Source organism: Lissotriton helveticus, chromosome 7, assembly GCF_964261635.1.
Source record: "Lissotriton helveticus chromosome 7, aLisHel1.1, whole genome shotgun sequence".
NCBI classification, from domain to species: domain Eukaryota; kingdom Metazoa; phylum Chordata; class Amphibia; order Caudata; family Salamandridae; genus Lissotriton; species Lissotriton helveticus.
This window is the reverse complement of record NC_136068.1, coordinates 1758410649-1758430912: the sequence shown is the minus strand read 5'-3', so window position 1 is coordinate 1758430912 and position 20264 is coordinate 1758410649. Positions and strand designations below refer to the sequence as shown.

Below are 20264 nucleotides of genomic sequence, written 5' to 3'. Positions count from 1 at the left end.
TATATCTACAATCTAATTGAGGAAGAGCACTTAGATGTCCTCTTTGTGACGGAGTCATGGCTAACAGAAGCCTCCTGACCTGACCTACGATTATTCCTCCCACACACTTCGCTTGCATCCACTTACAACGAGAAAAGAGGAGGTGAGGCGGGGTTGCGACGGTATTAAAAACAAGCATTGGCATAGCCAATAGGTCTCGCCTTTGGGGCCTTATAAGTATTTAGTTATGCAGCACAGTATCCTTGGTGCAACAAAATACACTGTTGCATTGCTAAACACTTATAAGGTCCCAAAGGCCAGACCTATTGGCTTCTGTGTCTTTCATTATCAGGAAATGTATCTGCAGTAGAGGAACATTCCATTCCATTCCTTCCTGTCAAAAATGTTTTCCTGTTCGAACTTAGCCATGAAAATGTTGGCATATACAGGGGCACCCCCAAAACCCATGGACGTGCCGCTGATTTGTAAATAAAAATCATTTTGCCATTTCAAATAACTATGTCTGAGACAAAATTGCAGTAACAAAAATACCTTATTGGCTTTTAGCTGGCCTTGACCCAGTAATGCCCATTTGAATGCCGACATTCGTTCCTCAAGAGGAATCGATGTGTACACAGAAGTCACATAAATGGTACAACACAGCCAACTATCATCGTAGGTAATGGCTAAATTATTGAGTCATACCAGAAAGTCTGTCGTGTCTTGCATGTACGATTTCCATGTTTGGACAATTGGTTGTAAGAAGTGATCCAAATAGTTGCCCAAAGGCTCGAATAATGATACACATTTGGACACGTTTGGTCTTAATGGGGGGTCAAGTTGTTTTTTATGTACTTTGGTATCAAGTATAATGATGGATGTTTGGGAAACTATGTTGTCAAAAACTATTTTGTTTTATCACTAATCCAATCCTTGTCTCTGGCTTTATTCAAGATTAATTTCGACGTGCTTTTTAATTTCGATGGTGGGGTCTTAGTTTATCTTTAAATAGATAGATTTATCACTGGTGTGTACCTTCACCTTCGCATGTATTTGACATGTAAATGTTGCATTAGTCATCACTGTAATGTGGTTGTTGAAAAGTAAATGCATTTTCATGGTGTGGGGCGTGTGTGCCAGTGCATCTGTCTGTACGGGGCTTGTGTGCCAGTGCATCTGTCTGTACGGGGCTTGTGTGCCAGTGCATCTGTCTGTGTGCGGCTTGTGTGCCAGTGCATCTGTCTGTGCGGGGCTTGTGTGCCAGTGCATCTGTCTGTGTGGGGTATGTTGTGTGCCAGTGCATCTGTCTGTGTGGGGCTTGTGTGCCAGTGCATCTGTCTGTGTGGGGTACGTTGTGTGCCAGTGCATCTGTCTTTATGGGGCTTGTGTGCCAGTGCATCTGTCAGTGTGGGGATTGTTTGCCAGTGCGTCTTTCTGTATGGGGCTTGTGTGCCAGTGCATCTGTCTGTGTGGGGCTTGTGTGCCAGTGCATCTGTCTGTGCGGGGCTTGTGTGCCAGTGCATCTGTCTGTGCGGGGCTTGTGTGCCAGTGCATCTGTCTGTGTGGGGTACGTTGTGTGCCAGTGCATCTGTCTTTATGGGGCTTGTGTGCCAGTGCATCTGTTTGTGTGGGGATTGTGTGCCAGTGAATCTGTCCGTGTGGGGTAGGTTGTGTGCCAGTGCATCTGTCTGTGTGAGGTACGTTGTGTGCCAGTGCATTTGTCCATGTGGGGCTTGTGTGCCAGTGCATCTGTCTGTACGGGGCTTGTGTCCTAGTGCATCTGTCAGTGTGGGGATTGTGTGCCAGTGCATCTGTCAGTGTGGGGATTGTGTGCCAGTGCATCTGTCTGTATGGGGCTTGTTTGCCAGTGCATCTGTCAGTGTGGGGCTTGTGTGCCAGTGCATCTGTCTCAGTGGGGCGTGTGTGCCAGTGCATCTGTCTGCATGGGGCGTGTGTGCCAGTGCTTCTGTGTGGGGCTTGTGTGCCAGTGCATCTGTCTGTGTGGGGCTTGTGAGCCAGTGCATCTGTGTGTGTGGGGTAGGTTATGTGCCAGTGCATCTGTCTGTGTGGGGTACGTTGTGTGCCAGTGCATCTGCCTGTTTGGGGCTTGTGTGCCAGTGCATCTGTCTCAGTGGGGTTTGTGTGCCAGTGCATCTGTCTCAGTGGGGCATATGTGCCAGTGCATCTGTCTGTGTGGGGCTTGTGTGCCAGTGCATCTGTCCGTGTGGAGTAGGTTGAGTGCCAGTGCATCTGTCTGTGTGGGGTAGGTTGTGTGCCAGTGCATCTGTCCGTGTGGGGTAGGTTGTGTGCCAGTGGATCTGTCCGTGTGGGGTAGGTTGTGTGCCAGTGCATCTGTCCATGTGGGGTAGGTTGTGTGCCAGTGCATCTGTCTGTGTGGGGTATGTTGTGTGCCAGTGCATCTGTCCGTGTGGGGTAGGTTGTGTGCCAGTGCATCTGTCTGTGTGGGGTACGTTGTGTGCCAGTGCATCTGTCCATGTGGGGCTTGTGTGCCAGTGCATCTGTCTGTGTGGGGTACATTGTGTGCCAGTGCATCTGTCTGTGCGGGGCTTGTGTGCCAGTGCATCTGTCTGTGTGGGGTACATTGTGTGCCAGTGCATCTGTCTGTGCGGGGCTTGTGTCCTAGTGCATCTGTCAGTGTGGGGATTGTGTGCCAGTGCATTTGTCTGTGTGGGGAGTGTGTGCCAGTGCATCTGTCTGTGTGGAGATTGTGTGCCAGTGCATCTGTCTGTATGGGGCTTGTGTGCCAGTGCATTTGTCTGTGTGGGGATTGTGTGCCAGTGCATCTGTCTGTGTGGGGCTTGTGTGCCATGGCATCTGTCTGTGTGGGGATTGTGTGCCAGTGCATCTGTCAGTGTGGGGATTGTGTGCCAGTGCATCTGTCTGTGTGGGGCTTGTGTGCCATGGCATCTGTCTGTACGGGGCTTGTGTGCCAGTGCATCTGTCAGTGTGGGGCTTGTGAACCAGCGCATCTGTCCATGTGGGGCTTGTGTGCCAGTGTATCTGTTTGTATGGGGAAGGTTGTGTGCCAGTGCATCTGTCTGTGTGGGGTACGTTGTGTGCCAGTGCATCTGTTCATGTGGGGCTTGTGTGCCAGTGCATCTGTCTGTACGGGGCTTGTGTCCTAGTGCATCTGTCAGTGTGGGGATTGTGTGCCAGTGCATCTGTCAGTGTGGGGATTGTGTGCCAGTGCATCTGTCTGTATGGGGCTTGTTTGCCAGTGCATCTGTCAGTGTGGGGCTTGTGTGCCAGTGCATCTGTCTCAGTGGGGCGTGTGTGCCAGTGCATCTGTCAGTGTGGGGATTGTGTGCCAGAGCATCTGTCCCTGTGGGGCTTGTGTGCCAGTGCACCTGTCAGTGTGGGGATTGTGTGCCAGTGCATCTGTCAGTGTGGGGATTGTGTGCCAGTGCATTTGTCTGTGTGGGGCTTGCGTGCCAGTGCATCTGTCCATGTGGAGTAGGTTGTGTGCCAGTGCATCTGTCTGTACGGGGCTTGTGTGCCAGTGCGTTTGTCTGTGTGGGGTAGGTGGTGTGTAATACAGCCTTGATTGATATCCGCACTCCTTTTCAGCAGCTAATGAGCCAAAGTCAAAACACCCCAAAGTAAGGTTCACTGCTGCCCATAAACACAGCTAACTGCCAAACAACCCCTCGGTGCCACCAATCAGGACTGAAAACCACGTTTACAATCCTGCCGGCCTGCCTCTGGAGGACATTTTCTGTCCTGACCCATGAAGGACAAGAACACTAATTATGTCTCTGAACAGTTAGTTATTCGCTACAGTTTGAGGAATTAAGTACTGCCGGAAAGTCTGCATGTGATGCAATCACTGTGGCAACGTCTTCAACTTCGAGTTTTTGACTTGATTTCCTGGACGAGGGAGAAGCAAGAGGTCAAACTGTGACAAGACAGGAGCCGAGGAAGGTGTGAGCCTGCCCTAGTGAACGCATTTATCGGTGAGTATTCTATTGTTGATATTTCTATGACTTTCACTGTGAACTGTGCCCTGTGTATTTTAATCACCAGTGCCCCTCGCATGAGTGCTCAAACATCGTACATTCAGAGAAGTGAGTTGAATGAACTGTTTACAATGAGTGAAACGTGTCCCTGTTAGTTGTAGTGAACTCTGCCTCGGTGCATTTTCATGATCTGTTGCCCTGTGTGTGCAGTGAGTTTGTTTTTCTTCTCAATGTTATATAGCGCGAACTCGACCCAAAGGTATTGGAGCGCTTTACATGAGCACCAGTTACATTACACAAGGACACATTCATTTTTGGTTCATAGAGGGAGATTAATTGATTTGCTCAGAATCACAAGATGTTGAGCCGACGCCGAGACTCCAACCTGGTTCCCCGGCTCTGAAGTCTGCAGCTCTGGCCATTTCAGAGCCGGCTTTAGTGCTGTTGCGCCAGTGCACAAGCTTTTGGGGTCGTCCTCTGTCCTCTCAATACCAGCCTTCAATGCTGTTTCCCATCTCTCCTTAGCCCTTCTCTTCTCTTCAATTTATTTTATAGCACTGCTGACCCCTATTTATGAAGTCAGAGCACTTTACATGACACACATATTATACAGCGACAATACACAGAACAAATGTGTCAATGCATAGGGAATGCTACATAAGACATTGAGGGCTAGGTGTGGGGCTCACATGGCATACATACTGGTAGGCATTATATGTATCTACTAAGGTATGGTGATTCTGGGCCATATGTATCACGTAAATTCGCAATCGCAAAGGCCGAAATTCGCAGACATTTTGGCCTTTGCGAATGCAAATTTGATAAATGGAATGTATGAAGCAAAACTGGTGCAAAATAAGGAATTGCAAAATTTGCGATTCCTTATTTTGCAATTGCATTGGCGATTCCTTAAATGCAATGTATGTAGCAAAATAAATTAGCAAAATGCCCTTAAGAAATCGCAAAATACCACCAACTTCTAGTTGGTGGTAAGTTGTGAATTCCGTGAAAAATGCACATTTTTGCATTTTTCAAAGTGCCATGTGACGCACATACATGCCAGGGCATGTATGTGCGCCACATGTGCACCCATGCATATTTCAGGGGTGTAACAGGGTGTCCTTTGGACCCCCCCTGCACCCTTGAAATTATTCTCAATTTGCGATTCGCAAATTGCGAATCGCAAATTGAGAATAAATCGCAAATTGAGAATAACTTCCCATTCATTCCTATGGGCCTCCTGGCCCATAGAAATGAATGGGAAAGTATTCCTTAACTGCGATTCGCAATTTGCCAATCGCAATTAAGGAATTCTAAGGAATCGCAAAAAAAAATGTGATTTTGTACATACATACCCATTTGCGATTCTCAAATAGCGATTTCTTAAAAATCGCTATTTGAGAATCGCAAATGGGTATCTTGATACATATGGCCCTCTGTTCTCTGCTATATCCCTGGCGCACTTTAGCTTGTATTGTACGATAGTGTAAGAGTGTGTGTGTGACATCAAGGATAGGTCTTGAACTGGAATCGTAGCCTTTCAGAGCAAAATAGTATGCTTTGACAAAGCTTAACACTTTCCCCATATTGTAGGTGTGCTATACAGGGTTAGCACACATTTAAATGTGGAAAAGTTTGGAGAAAATCATTTTGTTTTTTTAATGTTATGCTTGCCTCGATAAGGGGTTGTCGCAAATCCCTTTTTACCAATGTTAGAAAAAGAGATTAGAAGCATAATCCATGTATTCACAATAATGAAACATGAAAACAAAGTGTTTAAAATGTATTTGTTTCTATTTAATGAGAAGATTGCACATTGCGCTGCAAAAATCATGTATTTGATCAAACCTATAGTTTAATGTCCGATTCCCAGTAGAAGCTGCTTTAAAGTGCATAGTGCTCCTGGGGATACTGTTTGCCTTCTGTTTTTGCAGCGGTGGCTGGTAATCTTTGAAACTGATAGGGCATAATACTTGCCATGAACTGTAGCAAGAGAGGCGAATGAGCGCAAACTTTTCTATAGAGAACTCCCCCACCCCCCAAGAAAATATTTAAAAAATGAGGGTCAAGTAGTGCATTTGAAAGCACAATTTTCACAAACGCCATAGGCACTGAAAGGGCTCTCATTAAACATTCAAAACCTGACACTCCCTATAAATTGACATCAATTTATTTCAAAATGTGCTATGGTTGCTCCTTGTATGTCACAAATTACCTCATTTGTACCAGAGACATCCTTTTGTAATGGGATTGTGTGCCCATAATAAACCAGCGGTGTCTGCTCAAGCCAAACATTACTAACCATGTGTGTCAATGTAAGAATTTCTCCATTTGTACCGTCCATGTGCAATGAGTGACCCAGTATGTCGGGGACAGTATTTTCTCATGGTTTCCCCCTATATACCACAGTTGTCCTCTCTTATGCCAAGAATTACTAAAAATGTAACAGATATTTTCTCCAGAATGCACACTCATTCTCACTCTCATTCATTCTCACCTGCACTCATTCATTCTCACTCACTTGCACTCACTTTTATTCTCATTCACTCAATCACACTCATTCTCATTCACTCAATCACACTCATTCTCAATCTTACTCTGACTCACTCATACTTTTCACTCGCACTCACTTACTCAAATTCATCTCACTTATTCATTCACTTATTTATATTAACTTTTTCACGAATATGACTCATTAAAACGCATACTAATACCATTACAACGCGGGTATTACTACGCTTTGCAATGACAATAACATGCCATTACATTGCATACTTTTACCACGCATACATTTACAACGCAAAGGCATGCGTGGTAAAGCTATACTCATGGCAAAAATATGCAATGTAAGTTACACTACCCTGCCCTGCCCTAAACCCTAATTTAGTACCCCTGCACAACCCTCCCTGACCCTCAGTACTCTCCCTACATTAAGACTACGCAGCACGACCCTCTGACACTACCCTAAACCCAACAACACTACCCTGCACTACACACACACCATGGCACTACCCTAACCCTTAAACACATACCTCCATCACGTCCCTACCCCGGCCCCCAGTCCGCTCCCTACACTTAAACACTCCCTGCACAACCCACCGACACTACCATAAACGCTAAAACACTACCCTGCACTACACACACACCACAGCACTACCCTAAACCCTAAAACACTATCACCAGCACAACCCTCCCCCAACCCCCAGTCAGCTCCCTACAATTAAACACTACCCTGGATGACCCCCGACACTACCTTAAATCCTAAAACACTACCCTGCACTACAAACAAACCACAGCACTAAACTAAACCCCAAAACACTACCACCAGCACAACCCTCCCCAACCCCCAGTCCGCTCCCTACACTTAAACACAACCCTGCACAACCCCCCAACACTACCCTAAACCCTAAAACACTACCCTGCACTCAGCAACTGAGAGCTTTATAAATGCATCAGTCAGTGAGTACAGAGACACCACAGCGCTACTCTAAACCCTAAAACACTACCTACAGCATGACCCTCGCCGACCCCCAGTACGCTCCCTACATTTAAACACTACCCTGCACGACCCCGACACTACCCTAAACTCAACAACACTACCCTGCCCTACACACACACCACGGCACTACCCTAAATCCTAAAACACTACCTCAAGCACTACCCTCCCCCGACCCCCAGTCAGATCCCTACACTTAAACGCTACCCTGCACAACCCCCGACACTACCCTAAACCCTAAAACACTACCCTGCACTACGCCACAGCACTACCCTAAACCCTAAAACACTACCTCCAGCATGACCCTCCCCCGACCCCCAGTCCGCTCCCTACACTAAAACACTACCCTGCACGACCCCTGACACTACCCAAAACTCTAAAACACTACCCTGCACTACACACACACCACAGCACTAGCCTAAATCCTAAAACACTACCTCCAGCACGCCCCTCCCCCGCCCCCAGTCAGATCCCTACACTGGAACTTTACCCCAGCACGACCCTCCCCCTACACTGAAACGCCCATACCTCTCTCTCCTCGTTGTTCATCTCTCCTGGTTCCAGCGATGTCTGAGGGGCGGTGCACGTCATTGTGAGGAAACGGAAGAGCCTCAGTTTCCTCACAACGATGTGGATAGCCATTACATCGAATGTGTTGTAAAAGTACATGCGATGTAATGGTATGCAAAGTAATGGTACGCATTGTTAAATCGCATGCATTGTAACGCTTGCAATGTAATGGTATGCGGTGTTAAAGCCGCTTTGTAATGGCTGTTTACCCTTTTTCACATTCACTCCTTCTGCTCTCTCTCACTCATGCTTATTTACTTAGCCTCTTGCCCTCACTCGTACTCACGGTCAATCATCCTAATTTATTCTCACTCACTCTAACATACTCTCTGTGTTAGAGACATCACTTGAGTATCTCTCCCAGATTGTTATTCTCTGTCATACTCGCTCCTTCACACTTATCCATACTCTCCCGCTTGCAGTAATTCCGTCTCTCACTGGGACTCATACTCACTGATGCTCAGTCTCACTCATTCTCACTCACTGTCTGTCACTCACTCACTCATATGGATTCACATGCTGAAGTATAGACACACACTCTCTCACACTCTCACTGACACACAAAATAAATGGAAAACATTTCATTTTACTTTTTTCTTACCTCAGCTGCAAGCAAAGGTTCTACCATGTGTACCATTTGTATTATATAAATAGGAAAAATTGGTTAATATTCAATATTAATGTAATATACAATGGGCAGAAAGGCAAGCCACTCTCACGGTTTTCGACACTGATTTTTCCATCTCTGACTCCCGGGGTTGCAAAGGCAGTGCTAAGCCTGAAGGGCAGGCCAGGGTTTATGGTTAAGACCCCTGACAACCCCTAAATGGTGTACGTGATCACAATACATATTTCTCAAGCAAACCATCCGTGGTTTAAAATTAAAATTGCATATTTTGCCACCCTTTCTCTTTACTTTCTTCACAGCAGGTGTGTTGTTAATCTATTGCTGCACATGTGTGCTGCTAATCTTATAATAGACACACACAGATCCTGCCATCACAAAGGCCAGAGGCGAAGATGCAGGATGCTATTAAAATGGCAAAAGCTGCCTACTAAAAGCAGCAGAAACAAAAAGAAAACATATAATTTACTTAAATAAAAACATTTACATACTAATTTGCCTTGAAAGGGTATCCTAAAAATAAAAGAATGAAAGCTATGACTTCTACCTCTCACCCACACTGCTACATGCTGGGAAGCCTCTGCTACTATCTTGCCCTTCTGCCAATACATTAGATGCTTCAGTGTAGAACATTAATTTATAAACTTCTGTGTGGCAAATGGAGAGGGAGAGGGAGCACACTTTGAGTCGTTAATTATAGTAAGGGAATCATAATGTTTCAGTAAATTGACAGCTATCATTTCGGAGAGCATTATGTATGACTTTATCTCTTTAAGTGTACTGACAATGAGAAATAGCGTATATTGACAGTTTCAAGGCTGTTTGATGCCACAGGCAAAATAATATGTTTCTGCTGAAGCACTTCCTGTCCACTAAGAAAGCAGCATGATTTTTTCAGCTATTTTCGTATAATTTGGTGTTGTTTAATGGGTCTTTTAAAGTTTTAGAATGACTGTATTGATTATAAGTATATGAAATATATGATATTAAGTATTCTGTAATGACCAACAGAATTTAATTTAACATAGAAGATTGTATAAAATACATCATATATCTAGTAGTACATGTAGACCCATGAATGAATTAAAACAGTAACGAAAGGAATGCATACAAAAATCCATGTTTGCTCAAAAAGGGATTTTGAAAGAGAAAGTAAAAAAGAACAAAAGGAGAGTAAAAAGAAAGAGTAAAAGGACTGACTAGTGCGGAATTAAGACATTTTAAGAAGTAAATGAGAAGTGAAGCATATGCAATAATAAACGGCGCATTCTATAAAAACAACAATCATTGAGAATCATCACATCATGTTATAAAGTACATATATATCTATACAGTATATATCAAAACAAAACCATTTCAAGCATAGAGTGACGCATAAATTATAACACAAGAAAAAGCAGAGAATTCTGGGTAGTTCTCAAGTTTAGGTGGAAAGCAGCTTCAATGTAGAGCACTCTCAACACCAGCGACACTCTAAATCATTATTAATGATTTTATCCAGGACTTTGGCAGACAGTGGAATACGAGAGATTGGATGATGATTAGCTATAGCTGTGGATCCATCGCAGAAGTTGTTTTTTTTTAAATAAAAGAATCACATGAGCATGTTTCCAGCGGTCTGGGGTGACTACTAGTTTAACGGGAATTACCAAAGCAGTAGGGTAGTTAGTGTGTCCTGGGCCCGAGTGCAAGGAAGGAAATGGGTCCCCTGGATGCTCGTATAATGATAAAATACAGCAGTAGCCAGGGTTCGGTTGACCCTCACTCCTCTGGGCTCCGGTGCCACTGTACCTGCTGCACTAATGGAAGCTACACCTCAGTACAAGAGTTCAGTTAGATGAGAGGTGAGTAGGTTCATTGCCTGGTTAAGAAATCTGGGCAGGCAGGGGTCGACTTTTTTTTAGTGGAATCAGAATGGCTTCATTTTCTGCTACTGAGGGCAACTGAAAACTGGATAGAGAAGGGCTGGGCCATGCTCAGCATGAAAAGACTCAACGCGGTGTGTCATATCACTGTTAGAGTGCTGAGGGTCAAAGTAAATGTAAATTATATTTATTTGGTCCACACAGTATGTCGCAAAAATTCTGAGAATCAGGAACCGATTGTGCCCATGCAGGAAATTGTACAAAACGTTTTACAATTCTGAACGTTTACCTAGCTGAATTGGCAACATGGCGTGCATGAATTAATAGCATGTGATACTTTAGAATGGCACATCTGTACCGTGATTTAACACCGGGTGAGATGAGAGGTGCCACTTCTTCTCTAGCTGCACGTTTTTTATTTTTAAGTTTTATAAAGCGCGGGGTCGACCTGAAGGTGTTGAAGGCTTCAGGAAGAGGCGGAGCACCTGTTACAGCACACAAGGTCATGTTAATTTTTTATGGATGGTGAGCTGAAGAGAGTTTTCCAGAATCCAAGATGTTGAACAGATGTTGGACAGACGCGAACCTAGTTTTAAAGGCGGCAGATTCCCCTTTTGTGTTTATGTGCTGTTTTGAGGTAAGCATAATTAATAATTTGCTCCTTAAGAGTTGCTTAATTGGCATACCAAAGTGTTTGGATAGAAGTTACATATTCTGTGTGGAGTGTAACAAATTATTTTGTAAACACTTGTGTGTTTCTTTAATACCTGTCTTTTAAGTAGCGCATTGTTAAATGCCATCTTCCAATCATGTGTTGAGAAGGTTAAATTATTAAGATAAACACATTATCGGAAAATTTTATAGAGCCAATGGCTTAACTTTGTTCAAGAAATTCTTTTCGATGAAAGCGGTCCACATTGGAACACGTTTTTAGATCATCAGAAGAAAGTTGATTGGCAGAGTTACAAACATGCTCTCCCAAATCGGCCGATTAAGGCATTGTTTAGAAATGTCCTTAATAGTGTCTCATGCACTTTCTATGAAATAAACCACCTACTAGCTCACTTATCCAGTATACAATCCAGGAAACAAGTCTAGGCTCCAGCCTGGATGACATTTTATGCTCAGGATTCAGTGATAATTTCCTTAGACTGTTTAGGTCTCGCCTACGCATGCACTGCATAGGAAAAGACCTTTTGAAATCGATTCAGCTTTTCAGGCAAAAACGTGCACGCGTTGCATTGCTTTGAATGGCAACGCGTGCAGGTTTGGCAATTCCCTTGCGGGAACGAACTTTGAAACCATATGTTTGTAATTAACATATGGTTCCTGCTCGCTCCCGCAAGGTAAACAGGCTCAGGCCCCCTCCTCTCTCCCCTCCCCCTGCTGCCTCCACCTCTTTCAGCACGAGGCGCACACACTTTTTGTTTGCTTCTATCCTACATACTACCTATAGTTCATCGCTTTTGCTTCCCCTCCTTACTACCCCTTCCTTCCTTCACCTTGCTACATCTGTCCCTACCTTCTTCCCATACTTTTAATTTCTCCCTTTGCTTCACTTTTCTCTTATCCATCCTTTTCTTGTTTGTTCTTTCATACGTATCTACATCGTATCATTCTAAGTTTCCTCCATTCCTTCAACCACCTTCCCTTACCTTTTCCTCATTCCTTCTTTTGTTTTAATTTGTCCTTCCTTCTTGTCTCCCTTTCACGTGTCCTGCTTTTCTCGTTTCTTCCTTCATTCTCCATCTCCTGACTCATCCCCCACACTACCCGTCTTTTCTGATAGGGCTGTTTATTTCCCTGCTACAAAGTCCGCTGTCCTGAAGGAAAGGCGGCAATACGTCAACCGAATATCACCTTCCTATCTGGGGCCAGCCTCGCCTGCCGGGACTTTGCCCCTGAACTTGTCTTGGTGCGGGGTGCCCCCAGAGGCACCCTGCGCTCAAGGGCTCTGGACGGCAAGCAGATGCTGCTTTATCTGCTGGGGAAAGCCGCTCTTCTGGGCAGGGCGGGCACAGGGCTGCGGTTAAAAAGTCCTGGCAGCCCTGGGAGCGTCGCTTTGCTGAGGTGAGGAGGGGCAGAGCCTCGCACAAGCACAGAGATTGGCAAGATGGTGTTCCCGGAGTGGGGGCTCCTGCTGCTGCTGGTGCCAGCTGCCCTGGGGCTGGACCCTTCCTACTTACTGGCTAACTACTCGAAGGACGATGCCGGAGTGCAGATTTTTGCCAATGACTACAACAGCACGGCCGAGATTATCATGTTCAACAGCGTGTCTGCCTGCTGGAACTATAACACCAACCTGACGGAGTACAACCAACAGCTGCAGGTGAGGGCCGGGGCGCATGTGCATGCTCCGTGTACAGTGCCTGGCAGAGGGCCGCGCTTGCCTCTAGGTGACACAGAGAGGAACTGGTTAATATTATCAGTCCGTCTAGTGGCTCTCTCATCCACCAGCAAATATTATTGCGCTGTGCACCACATACAGCGTCCTATTACCCCCCACACACCACATTGCCAACTCACTTTGTAAATGTGTTCTGGAGAGGTAGTTCAGTGGGTTGATGCATGCGTAGAAAAGCTCTGTGTTAGCCAGCCCTTCAGTTCACTGGCTCCATTTCACAAAATGATCCAGCTGGGTAATACCCGACCTCTAGCACCCACTCCGCTGATCAGAACAGGTCTCACCGGGACTGTGTGTGGTGCACCTCGCGGTCAGAGCTGCCCCTGCATTCCACCTGCCCTTCACCGCACAAGCCCTTCTTCAAGAGTCCAGGGCATTTGCAGACCATGTCACAGTGCAGCATATCATATCATGATTTGACATGCCACATGTTGCCATAATCTAGTCTAACAGAGCATACCACACCGTAACATAATGCAGCAAAGTGTAACACAACATTATATAAACATAGCGTGTCATAACAGAAAATAGTATAACACAGCATAGCACCACCACAATGTAGCACTATTTATTATAGCATTATTTAAAAGTAAAATCGAAGCTAATACCATAATGCAACATAACATTACTATATTTTAGTAGTGTGAAACTACTCAGAACGTGCAGTGACACTACGTTAGTTGAAAAAATATATCACCCTTCCATAAGGGGTAAGAAGCGCTATATCATGTAATTGGAAAACAAGCCTAACATATGGCTCTGTATATAGATAGGCATATGTGCCTTCTGCAGGTATTTAACAACTCTGTAACGTGAGTTTGATTTGGACATCTCAGCCTTTCATCCTTCTATCAATCAATCAATCAATCATAACATTTGTATAGCGCACTACTCACCCGGAAGTGTCTCAAGGCGCTTGGGGGAGGGGACCGCTACTGCTTGAACAGCCAGGTCTTAAGTTGTCTCCTGAAGGCGAGATGGTCCTGTGTCAGCCGAAGGTGGATGGGGAGGGAGTTCCATGTCTTGGCTGCCAGGTAGGAGAAGGATCTTCCCACGGCGGTGGCTCTTCGGATGCGTGGTACGGCGGCGAGGGCGAGACTTGTAGAACGTAGCTGTCGGGTGGGCGTGTAGAAGGTCAGGCGGTCGTTGAGGTATTTGGGGCCCAGGTAGTGGAGAGACTTGTGTGCGTGGGTAAGGAGCCTGAACGTGATCCTCTTGCTGACGGGGAGCCAGTGCAGGTCCCTCAGGTGGCCGGAGATGTGGCTGCGTCGGGGGATGTCCAGGATGAGTCGGGCGGAGGCGTTCTGGATGCGTTGAAGTCTTTTCTGTAGATTGGCTGTGGTTCCGGCGTAGAGGGTGTTTCCGTAGTCCAGTCGGCTGGTGACGAGTGCCTGGGTGACCGTCTTCCTGCTTTCGGTCGGGATCCATCGGAAGATCTTGCGGAGCATGCGTAGGGTGTTGAAGCACGATGAGGAGACGGCGTTGACTTGTCTGGTCATCGAGAGGGAGGAGTCCAGGATGAAGCCCAGGTTGCGTGCGTGGTCTGTTGGCTTGGGAGTGGTGCCCAGGGCGGGGGGCCACCAGGAGTCATCCCAGGCGGAGGGCGATGGTCCTAGGATGAGGACTTCCGTCTTGTCTGAGTTCCGTTTCAGGTGGCTGTTCTTCATCCACTCGGCGACGTCTTTCATCCCTTCGTGTAGGCTAGTTCTGGCGGTGGCGGGGTCTCTGGTGAGGGAGAGGTTCAGTTGGGTGTCGTCGGCGTAGGAGATGATGTTGAGGTTGTGTTGGCGTGCGATGGCTGCAAGAGCTCTCATGTAGACGTTGAAGAGGGTGGGGCTGAGTGATGATCCTTGTGGTACGCCGCAGATGACTTCGGTGGCCTCGGATCGAAACGGGGGGAGGCGGACTCTCTGGGTTCTTCCGGCGAGGAACGAGATGATCCACTCCAGTGCCTTCTCTTGGATTCCGATGTTGCTGAGGCGCTGCACTAGGGTGCAGTGGCAGACAGTGTCGAACGCTGCGTAGAGGTCCAAGAGAATGAGGGCCACTGTTTCCCCGTCGTCGAGCAGGGTTCTGATGTCGTCGGTGGCCACGATGAGGGCGGTCTCGGTGCTGTGGTTGGCTCGGAAACCGGACTGCAAGTGGTCGAGGGATCCGTTCGTCTCGAGGAAGGCGGCAAGCTGTCTGTTGACGGTCTTCTCGATGACTTTGGCAGGAAAAGGGAGGAGCGAGATGGGGCGGAAGTTCTTGAGGTTGGTGGGGTCTGCTGTTGGTTTCTTCAGTAGGGCGCTGAGCTCGGCATGCTTCCAGCTCTCCGGGAAGGTGGCGGTGTTGAAGGAGGTGTTGATGATGTCCCGGAGTTGGGGTGCGATGGTGGAGTCGGCCTTGTTGAAGACGTGGTGGGGGCAGGGGTCGGTTGGAGATCCGGAGTGGATGGTGTTGATCGTGCGGGCTGTGTCTTCGGTGGTTACCGTGGTCCAGGAGCAGAGGGTGGCAGTGGGGGGCGTTGGTTCGACGGTTGGGTGCGTGGATGGTGCGCCGAAGCTGTTGTGGATGTCGGCGATCTTGCGGTGGAAGAACGAGTCGAGAGAGTCGCAGAGATCTTGGGAAGGAGTGATGTCGTTGTTGCCGGTGCTGGGGTTGAAGAACTCCTTGACGATGCTGAAGAGTTCCTTGCTGTCATGGACGTTGTTGTCCAGTCGTTCCTTCAGTGCTGTCTTCTTGGTGGTGCGGATAAGCTGGTGGTGCTTGCGGGTGGCGTGTTTGAGGGCGGTCATGTTGTCTGTGGTCTGGTCGAGGAGCCAGGCTTTCTCGAGGGTGCGGCAGTTCTTCTTGGAGTCCTTGAGTTCGTCGGTGAACCAGGAGGCTTTCTTGCTTCTGGGTCTGCTGGGAGGGTTCTTCAGTGGCGCGAGGTCGTCCGCGCAGGCGGTCAGCCACTGCGTGAAGTTGCGGGCTGCTTTGTTGGGGTCCGTTGTGCTGGTGGGAGGGTTATGGCTGAGGGAGGTGGTGAGCTGCTCTGCGGTGATCATGCTCCAGCTCCTGCGAGGAACCTGTTGCGGGTGGTGGTGGGTCGTGGTTCTTCTGAAGCTGAAGTGGACGCAGCTGTGGTCGGTCCAGTGAAGTCCGGTGGAGTGGCTGAAGGTGATGTGCTTGCTGGATGAGAAGACGGGGTCAAGCGTGTGGCCGGCGTAGTGGGTGGGGGTGTTGACCAGTTGCTTGAGTTCGAGGTTGGCGAGGTTGTCCAGCAGGGCAGCGTTGTTGCGGTCCTTTTTGTTCTCCAGGTGGAAGTTGAGGTCCCCTAGGAGGATGTAGTCAGCGGATGGGAGGGCGTGCGGGCTGATGAAGTCCGCAATGTCTTCGCTGAATTGTGTGCGTGGACCCGGGGGTCTGTAGATGAGGGTGCCTCTGAGGGTCGTCTTTGGGTCAGTGTGTATCTGGAAGTGGAGGTGCTCAGCGGCGGAGAAGGTGTCGTTGGAGTCGGTCGTGATGCGGATACTGTTCTTGTGTACGATGGCGATGCCTCCTCCAGTCTGGTTGACGCGGTCCCTCCGGGTGATCTTGTATCCGTCCGGGATGGCGATGGCGATATCGGGCGCAGAGTAGGCGTTCATCCAGGTTTCTGTGAGGAAGGCGACGTATGGTGAAGTTGTATCGAGCAGGTTCCAAAGTTCGATGGCGTGTCTGTGGACGGAGCGGGTGTTGAGCAGGATGCACTTGAGGTGATTGTTGCTGGTGCTCGGCTTGGCGGGTGCGGTGCAGGTCCGGAGGCAGGTGAACTTGCAGGCTTGGCAGGTGAAGGGTCCGTGGGCGCGTCTCAGGGTGGCTCGGTAGCAGGCTCGGTTTCGGTCGGGTTTGAGTGCGATGAGGGTGGCGGCGTCGTAGGTCCGTCGTGTGGGCTGGCAACGTCGGGTATTCTGGTATTGCTACATTGGGTACCACTACAGAACGATTGTGATCCGGCATAAGTTTGTGAGATATAAATTATATATTTATTAAATCAAAAAGACACATTTCAGGAAAAGTTAAAGGTGTATACTTTAGCCCCTATACATAAAAGTCTCAAAAGTACTGAAAGCCATGTTAGTTTTTTTAATGCCAATAGCCCCTTCTTCCAGTGCTTAATTTGTACCAAAAAAAACCATGAATGCCAGGGCCGTCGTCAAGAGTCCACTGCGCATCACAGGAGGATGAACGGCTGACGTGGACCCACCCGCGCCGCCGCTGTGCTTCCTGTTTCCTGTTCCCTCAGACACGCCCATGCCCGCCGCATCGCTGCCGCTGCCGCTCCCGATGCCGCTCCCGATGCTCCAGATCTCCTGATGTCCTCGCTAGCTAGCTGCCTTGCTAGCTAGCTGTCCCTCATTTGTTGGAGCTGCCAGGGGTCCCGCGAGGCACACCGGGCTGTTACAGCGCTGCAGCAACAACAGCGCTGATTTTTTTTCATCGCACAGAGAGGTGTATGGGCTTCCCCTGCTTTCTCTGCAGCAGCGGGGGAGCCGCTAATTAGACTGGAATCCACGGAGGGTGTAGTACGCAGGTCGAGATACCATCCCCGGCCCCTAAGCCGGGGAGGGCTGCGGTGGTTGCAGCAAGAGCTTCCAAGCGATATGGCAGGAAAGAGCGCCGCCCAGTGACCTGACCCAACATAACATAACTTGCTCTGCATTTGGAAGCAATTGGAAGTGAGCCAGAGCAGCAAAAGAATGCTGGGGTCCCGTAAGTGAACGGTGAGGCACCGGAAGTCGGGGGAGATCGTTGGTCTGATCTGCTCTGCGAGGTAAGGCGCGTTGGGCAGGGCTCTTCCCAGCTCGCACTCGCTTTGTTTGTACCACACCCCCCCTGCAATCTTTCATCAACCTGCGCGCTGCTGTCTTTTGAACTTTTGATGGCGTAAAGGAGAGTAAAGGAGCTAGGCTGGCTTCTGTACCATTGTGATTTCGTTACACCTTTTCATCTGCTTTGAGGGAAGCTAATCACTGACTCACTGCTAAGAAAAATCCTCTTGTTCAAAATGTTCTAATTCCCCAGAGCAAAGTCAGGTGCGCCTTTAAAAAAAAAAAACACGTTTGCAATCTACGAATCCTGATGGCGGCAAGAGCGAGGGGCAAACAGCTCAAGCCAGAGCTGGGAAAGGAAGTTAAACTCCCTACTCCAATTAGCTCTCCATCAACTATAAGGGGGGAGAGAAAAAACAGAAGGAAAAAGCAACAAAAAGAAGCTCTAAAACAGAAAGTAATGGAACTTAATGATCAAAATAGAAAAAACAAGTATAATGTATTAAGGAAACAGATGGAGGAAGATAATGATATCAACGAGGACAATGAACAAGAAGAGGGCGAAGAGGATGAAGAGGCAGAGAGCCTGACTCTGTCGGAGCTGTCAGCAGAATTGAGCTTGCACACTGCCGGCGACAGGGGGGATAAGGGGGAGGAGGATGGGAGAGATAAGGATACAAAAACGGACCAGGGGGGGGGAAACGTTGTCAACGTGGACCAACCGGTTAAGGCCGCTAATACGTCCCCTTCTTTGTGTCCTGAGAGTCGATCTACCCCCAAACAATACCCTCTCTTCTCAAAACCCCTTTTGCAGCAGGGTCAACTTTCAAGCACTCCTTCACGAGGGGAGAGAGAACAAGGGGGTACAAGAGTCACTTTAGAACGGGTGCCCTCCAACACCGCAGGGAGAGCAGGCAGCCCCACAACGCAAAAGTCGCCACAGAAGACTCCGGTGCTAAACATCGCAGGGGCAGCTAGGCTGGAAGGAGTAGCAGCGTTGCCTACACCAACGGTTTCCGCCTCGGATGTGGTCCCTTTTCCGTCGCCGTCCACAAGTGCAAGCTCCAGTCTAGCCCCAGGCAATAAGCAAACTACGACAGCTCAGAACCAAGCCCTAAGTTTAGAGAATTCCTTGACCTCCCAGGATGATGTCTTGCTCGTTCTCCCGAGTGCTACAAAAGCAAATAAGATGGAAGATACCTTAGTTACGATTCTCCAGGAACTAAGAGATTTCAAATTATCTCAGGCTCAGGAAATCTCACTTCTGCACAGCAGGCTTACGAAGATGGAAGAGTGCCTTGGGAACATTCCTCTGAGGGTCTCTGAAGCCGAAGTTCGAATATCATCTCTAGAGGACTCATTGTCTACAATTCAGAAAAATCTTACGGAGGCCAACAGAGAGAAACCCCATCTAGAGGAAAAGCTCCAGGACCTTGAGAATTACAATAGGAGATCGAATCTACGATTAGTAGGCATACCAGAGTGCCTTGAAGACAAGGATGTAGTTAGCTGGTCAGATTCATTATTAAAAAAAGCTATCCCTGAGCTACAAGGTGACTTGACTATAACAAGGGCGCACAGAGTCCCTGCACATAAACCCAGTAATTCAAAATTCCCCCGTACAATCCTCCTCAACTTTGCAGACTTTAGGGTAAAAGAAAAAATCCTAAATACCGCATTTTCTAAAAGAACTTTTAATGCAGAGGGGGTGAATAATTTCAGGATTTTTGGCGATATGTCGGCTGCATCTGCTCACAGACGCAGAGACTTTGTGAAGCTCATAGACCCTTTTAAGAGCAAGGGAGCCCAGGCCATGATAGTGCAGCAATCAAAACTTAAAGTGTTGGCTAAAGGAAAATTCTTTATATTCACGGCCCTACATGAAGCCCAGACACTACTTGACGGCCTTGGGGGATAATAAATCAAGTTGATGTACTCTGCTGAATCTATCACTAATCACGAATGCACGGCGGATACTTGTTGGAAACAGGAAGCACACAAGGATGCAAAGAGATGGCATCCAAAAGGAAGAGACAACAGAGCAGGACGGAAGTGGGACTCTGGGGTCTCCGTCCACTCAGGGGGGGAGGGAAGGGGGGTGAAGGGGGGTGTTGCATGGGGGAAAAAAAGAGAGTTGAAATGCAATATGTTTTTCCACACTTTTATGACTACGGTATGAAGGTTATTCATCGATCTCTAGCACATGTCACTTTGGCTCATTTTTGGATAACGATAAATTGACAAGATCCTATAAATATAGTTGCCCATTTTGCACTGGGAGGCGTCTCAAACTTATTGCTAATTTTTAATTTTTTTGTGTGAATTGTTTGGCTGCTTATTTGCACATCTTGCACAGACAAGGGTACTCTATTGTATATCTATCTCCATGTCCATTACAATGAATGGCATATCTCCTCATACATCACTCTACACTTTTGTCGTTAGCTTGCATATTTGCACATGGAAACTCAGATTTTTATGAAATTCTCTATGAACTCTTGCTACTATTGCTCTTTATTGTTTTTATTAGTTATCATTTATCTATCCTGCTGCTGCTGTTTATACGTTTGCTT

The 20264-nt window shown here is 47.6% G+C and overlaps 1 protein-coding gene across 2 annotated transcripts in view; it reads left to right on the top strand.

Moving 5' to 3' along the window:
- The first annotated feature begins 3838 nt into the window (after nt 1-3838).
- The window catches only part of LOC144770735 (sialic acid-binding Ig-like lectin 14), a 209249-nt gene continuing 192823 nt past the window's right edge, over nt 3839-20264 (top strand). For both annotated transcript variants that reach the window (XM_078655476.1, XM_078655475.1), the window contains exon 1: nt 3839-3953. The gene's annotated coding sequence lies outside the window, so the exon portion shown is untranslated. The remainder of the gene's footprint in view (nt 3954-20264) is intronic.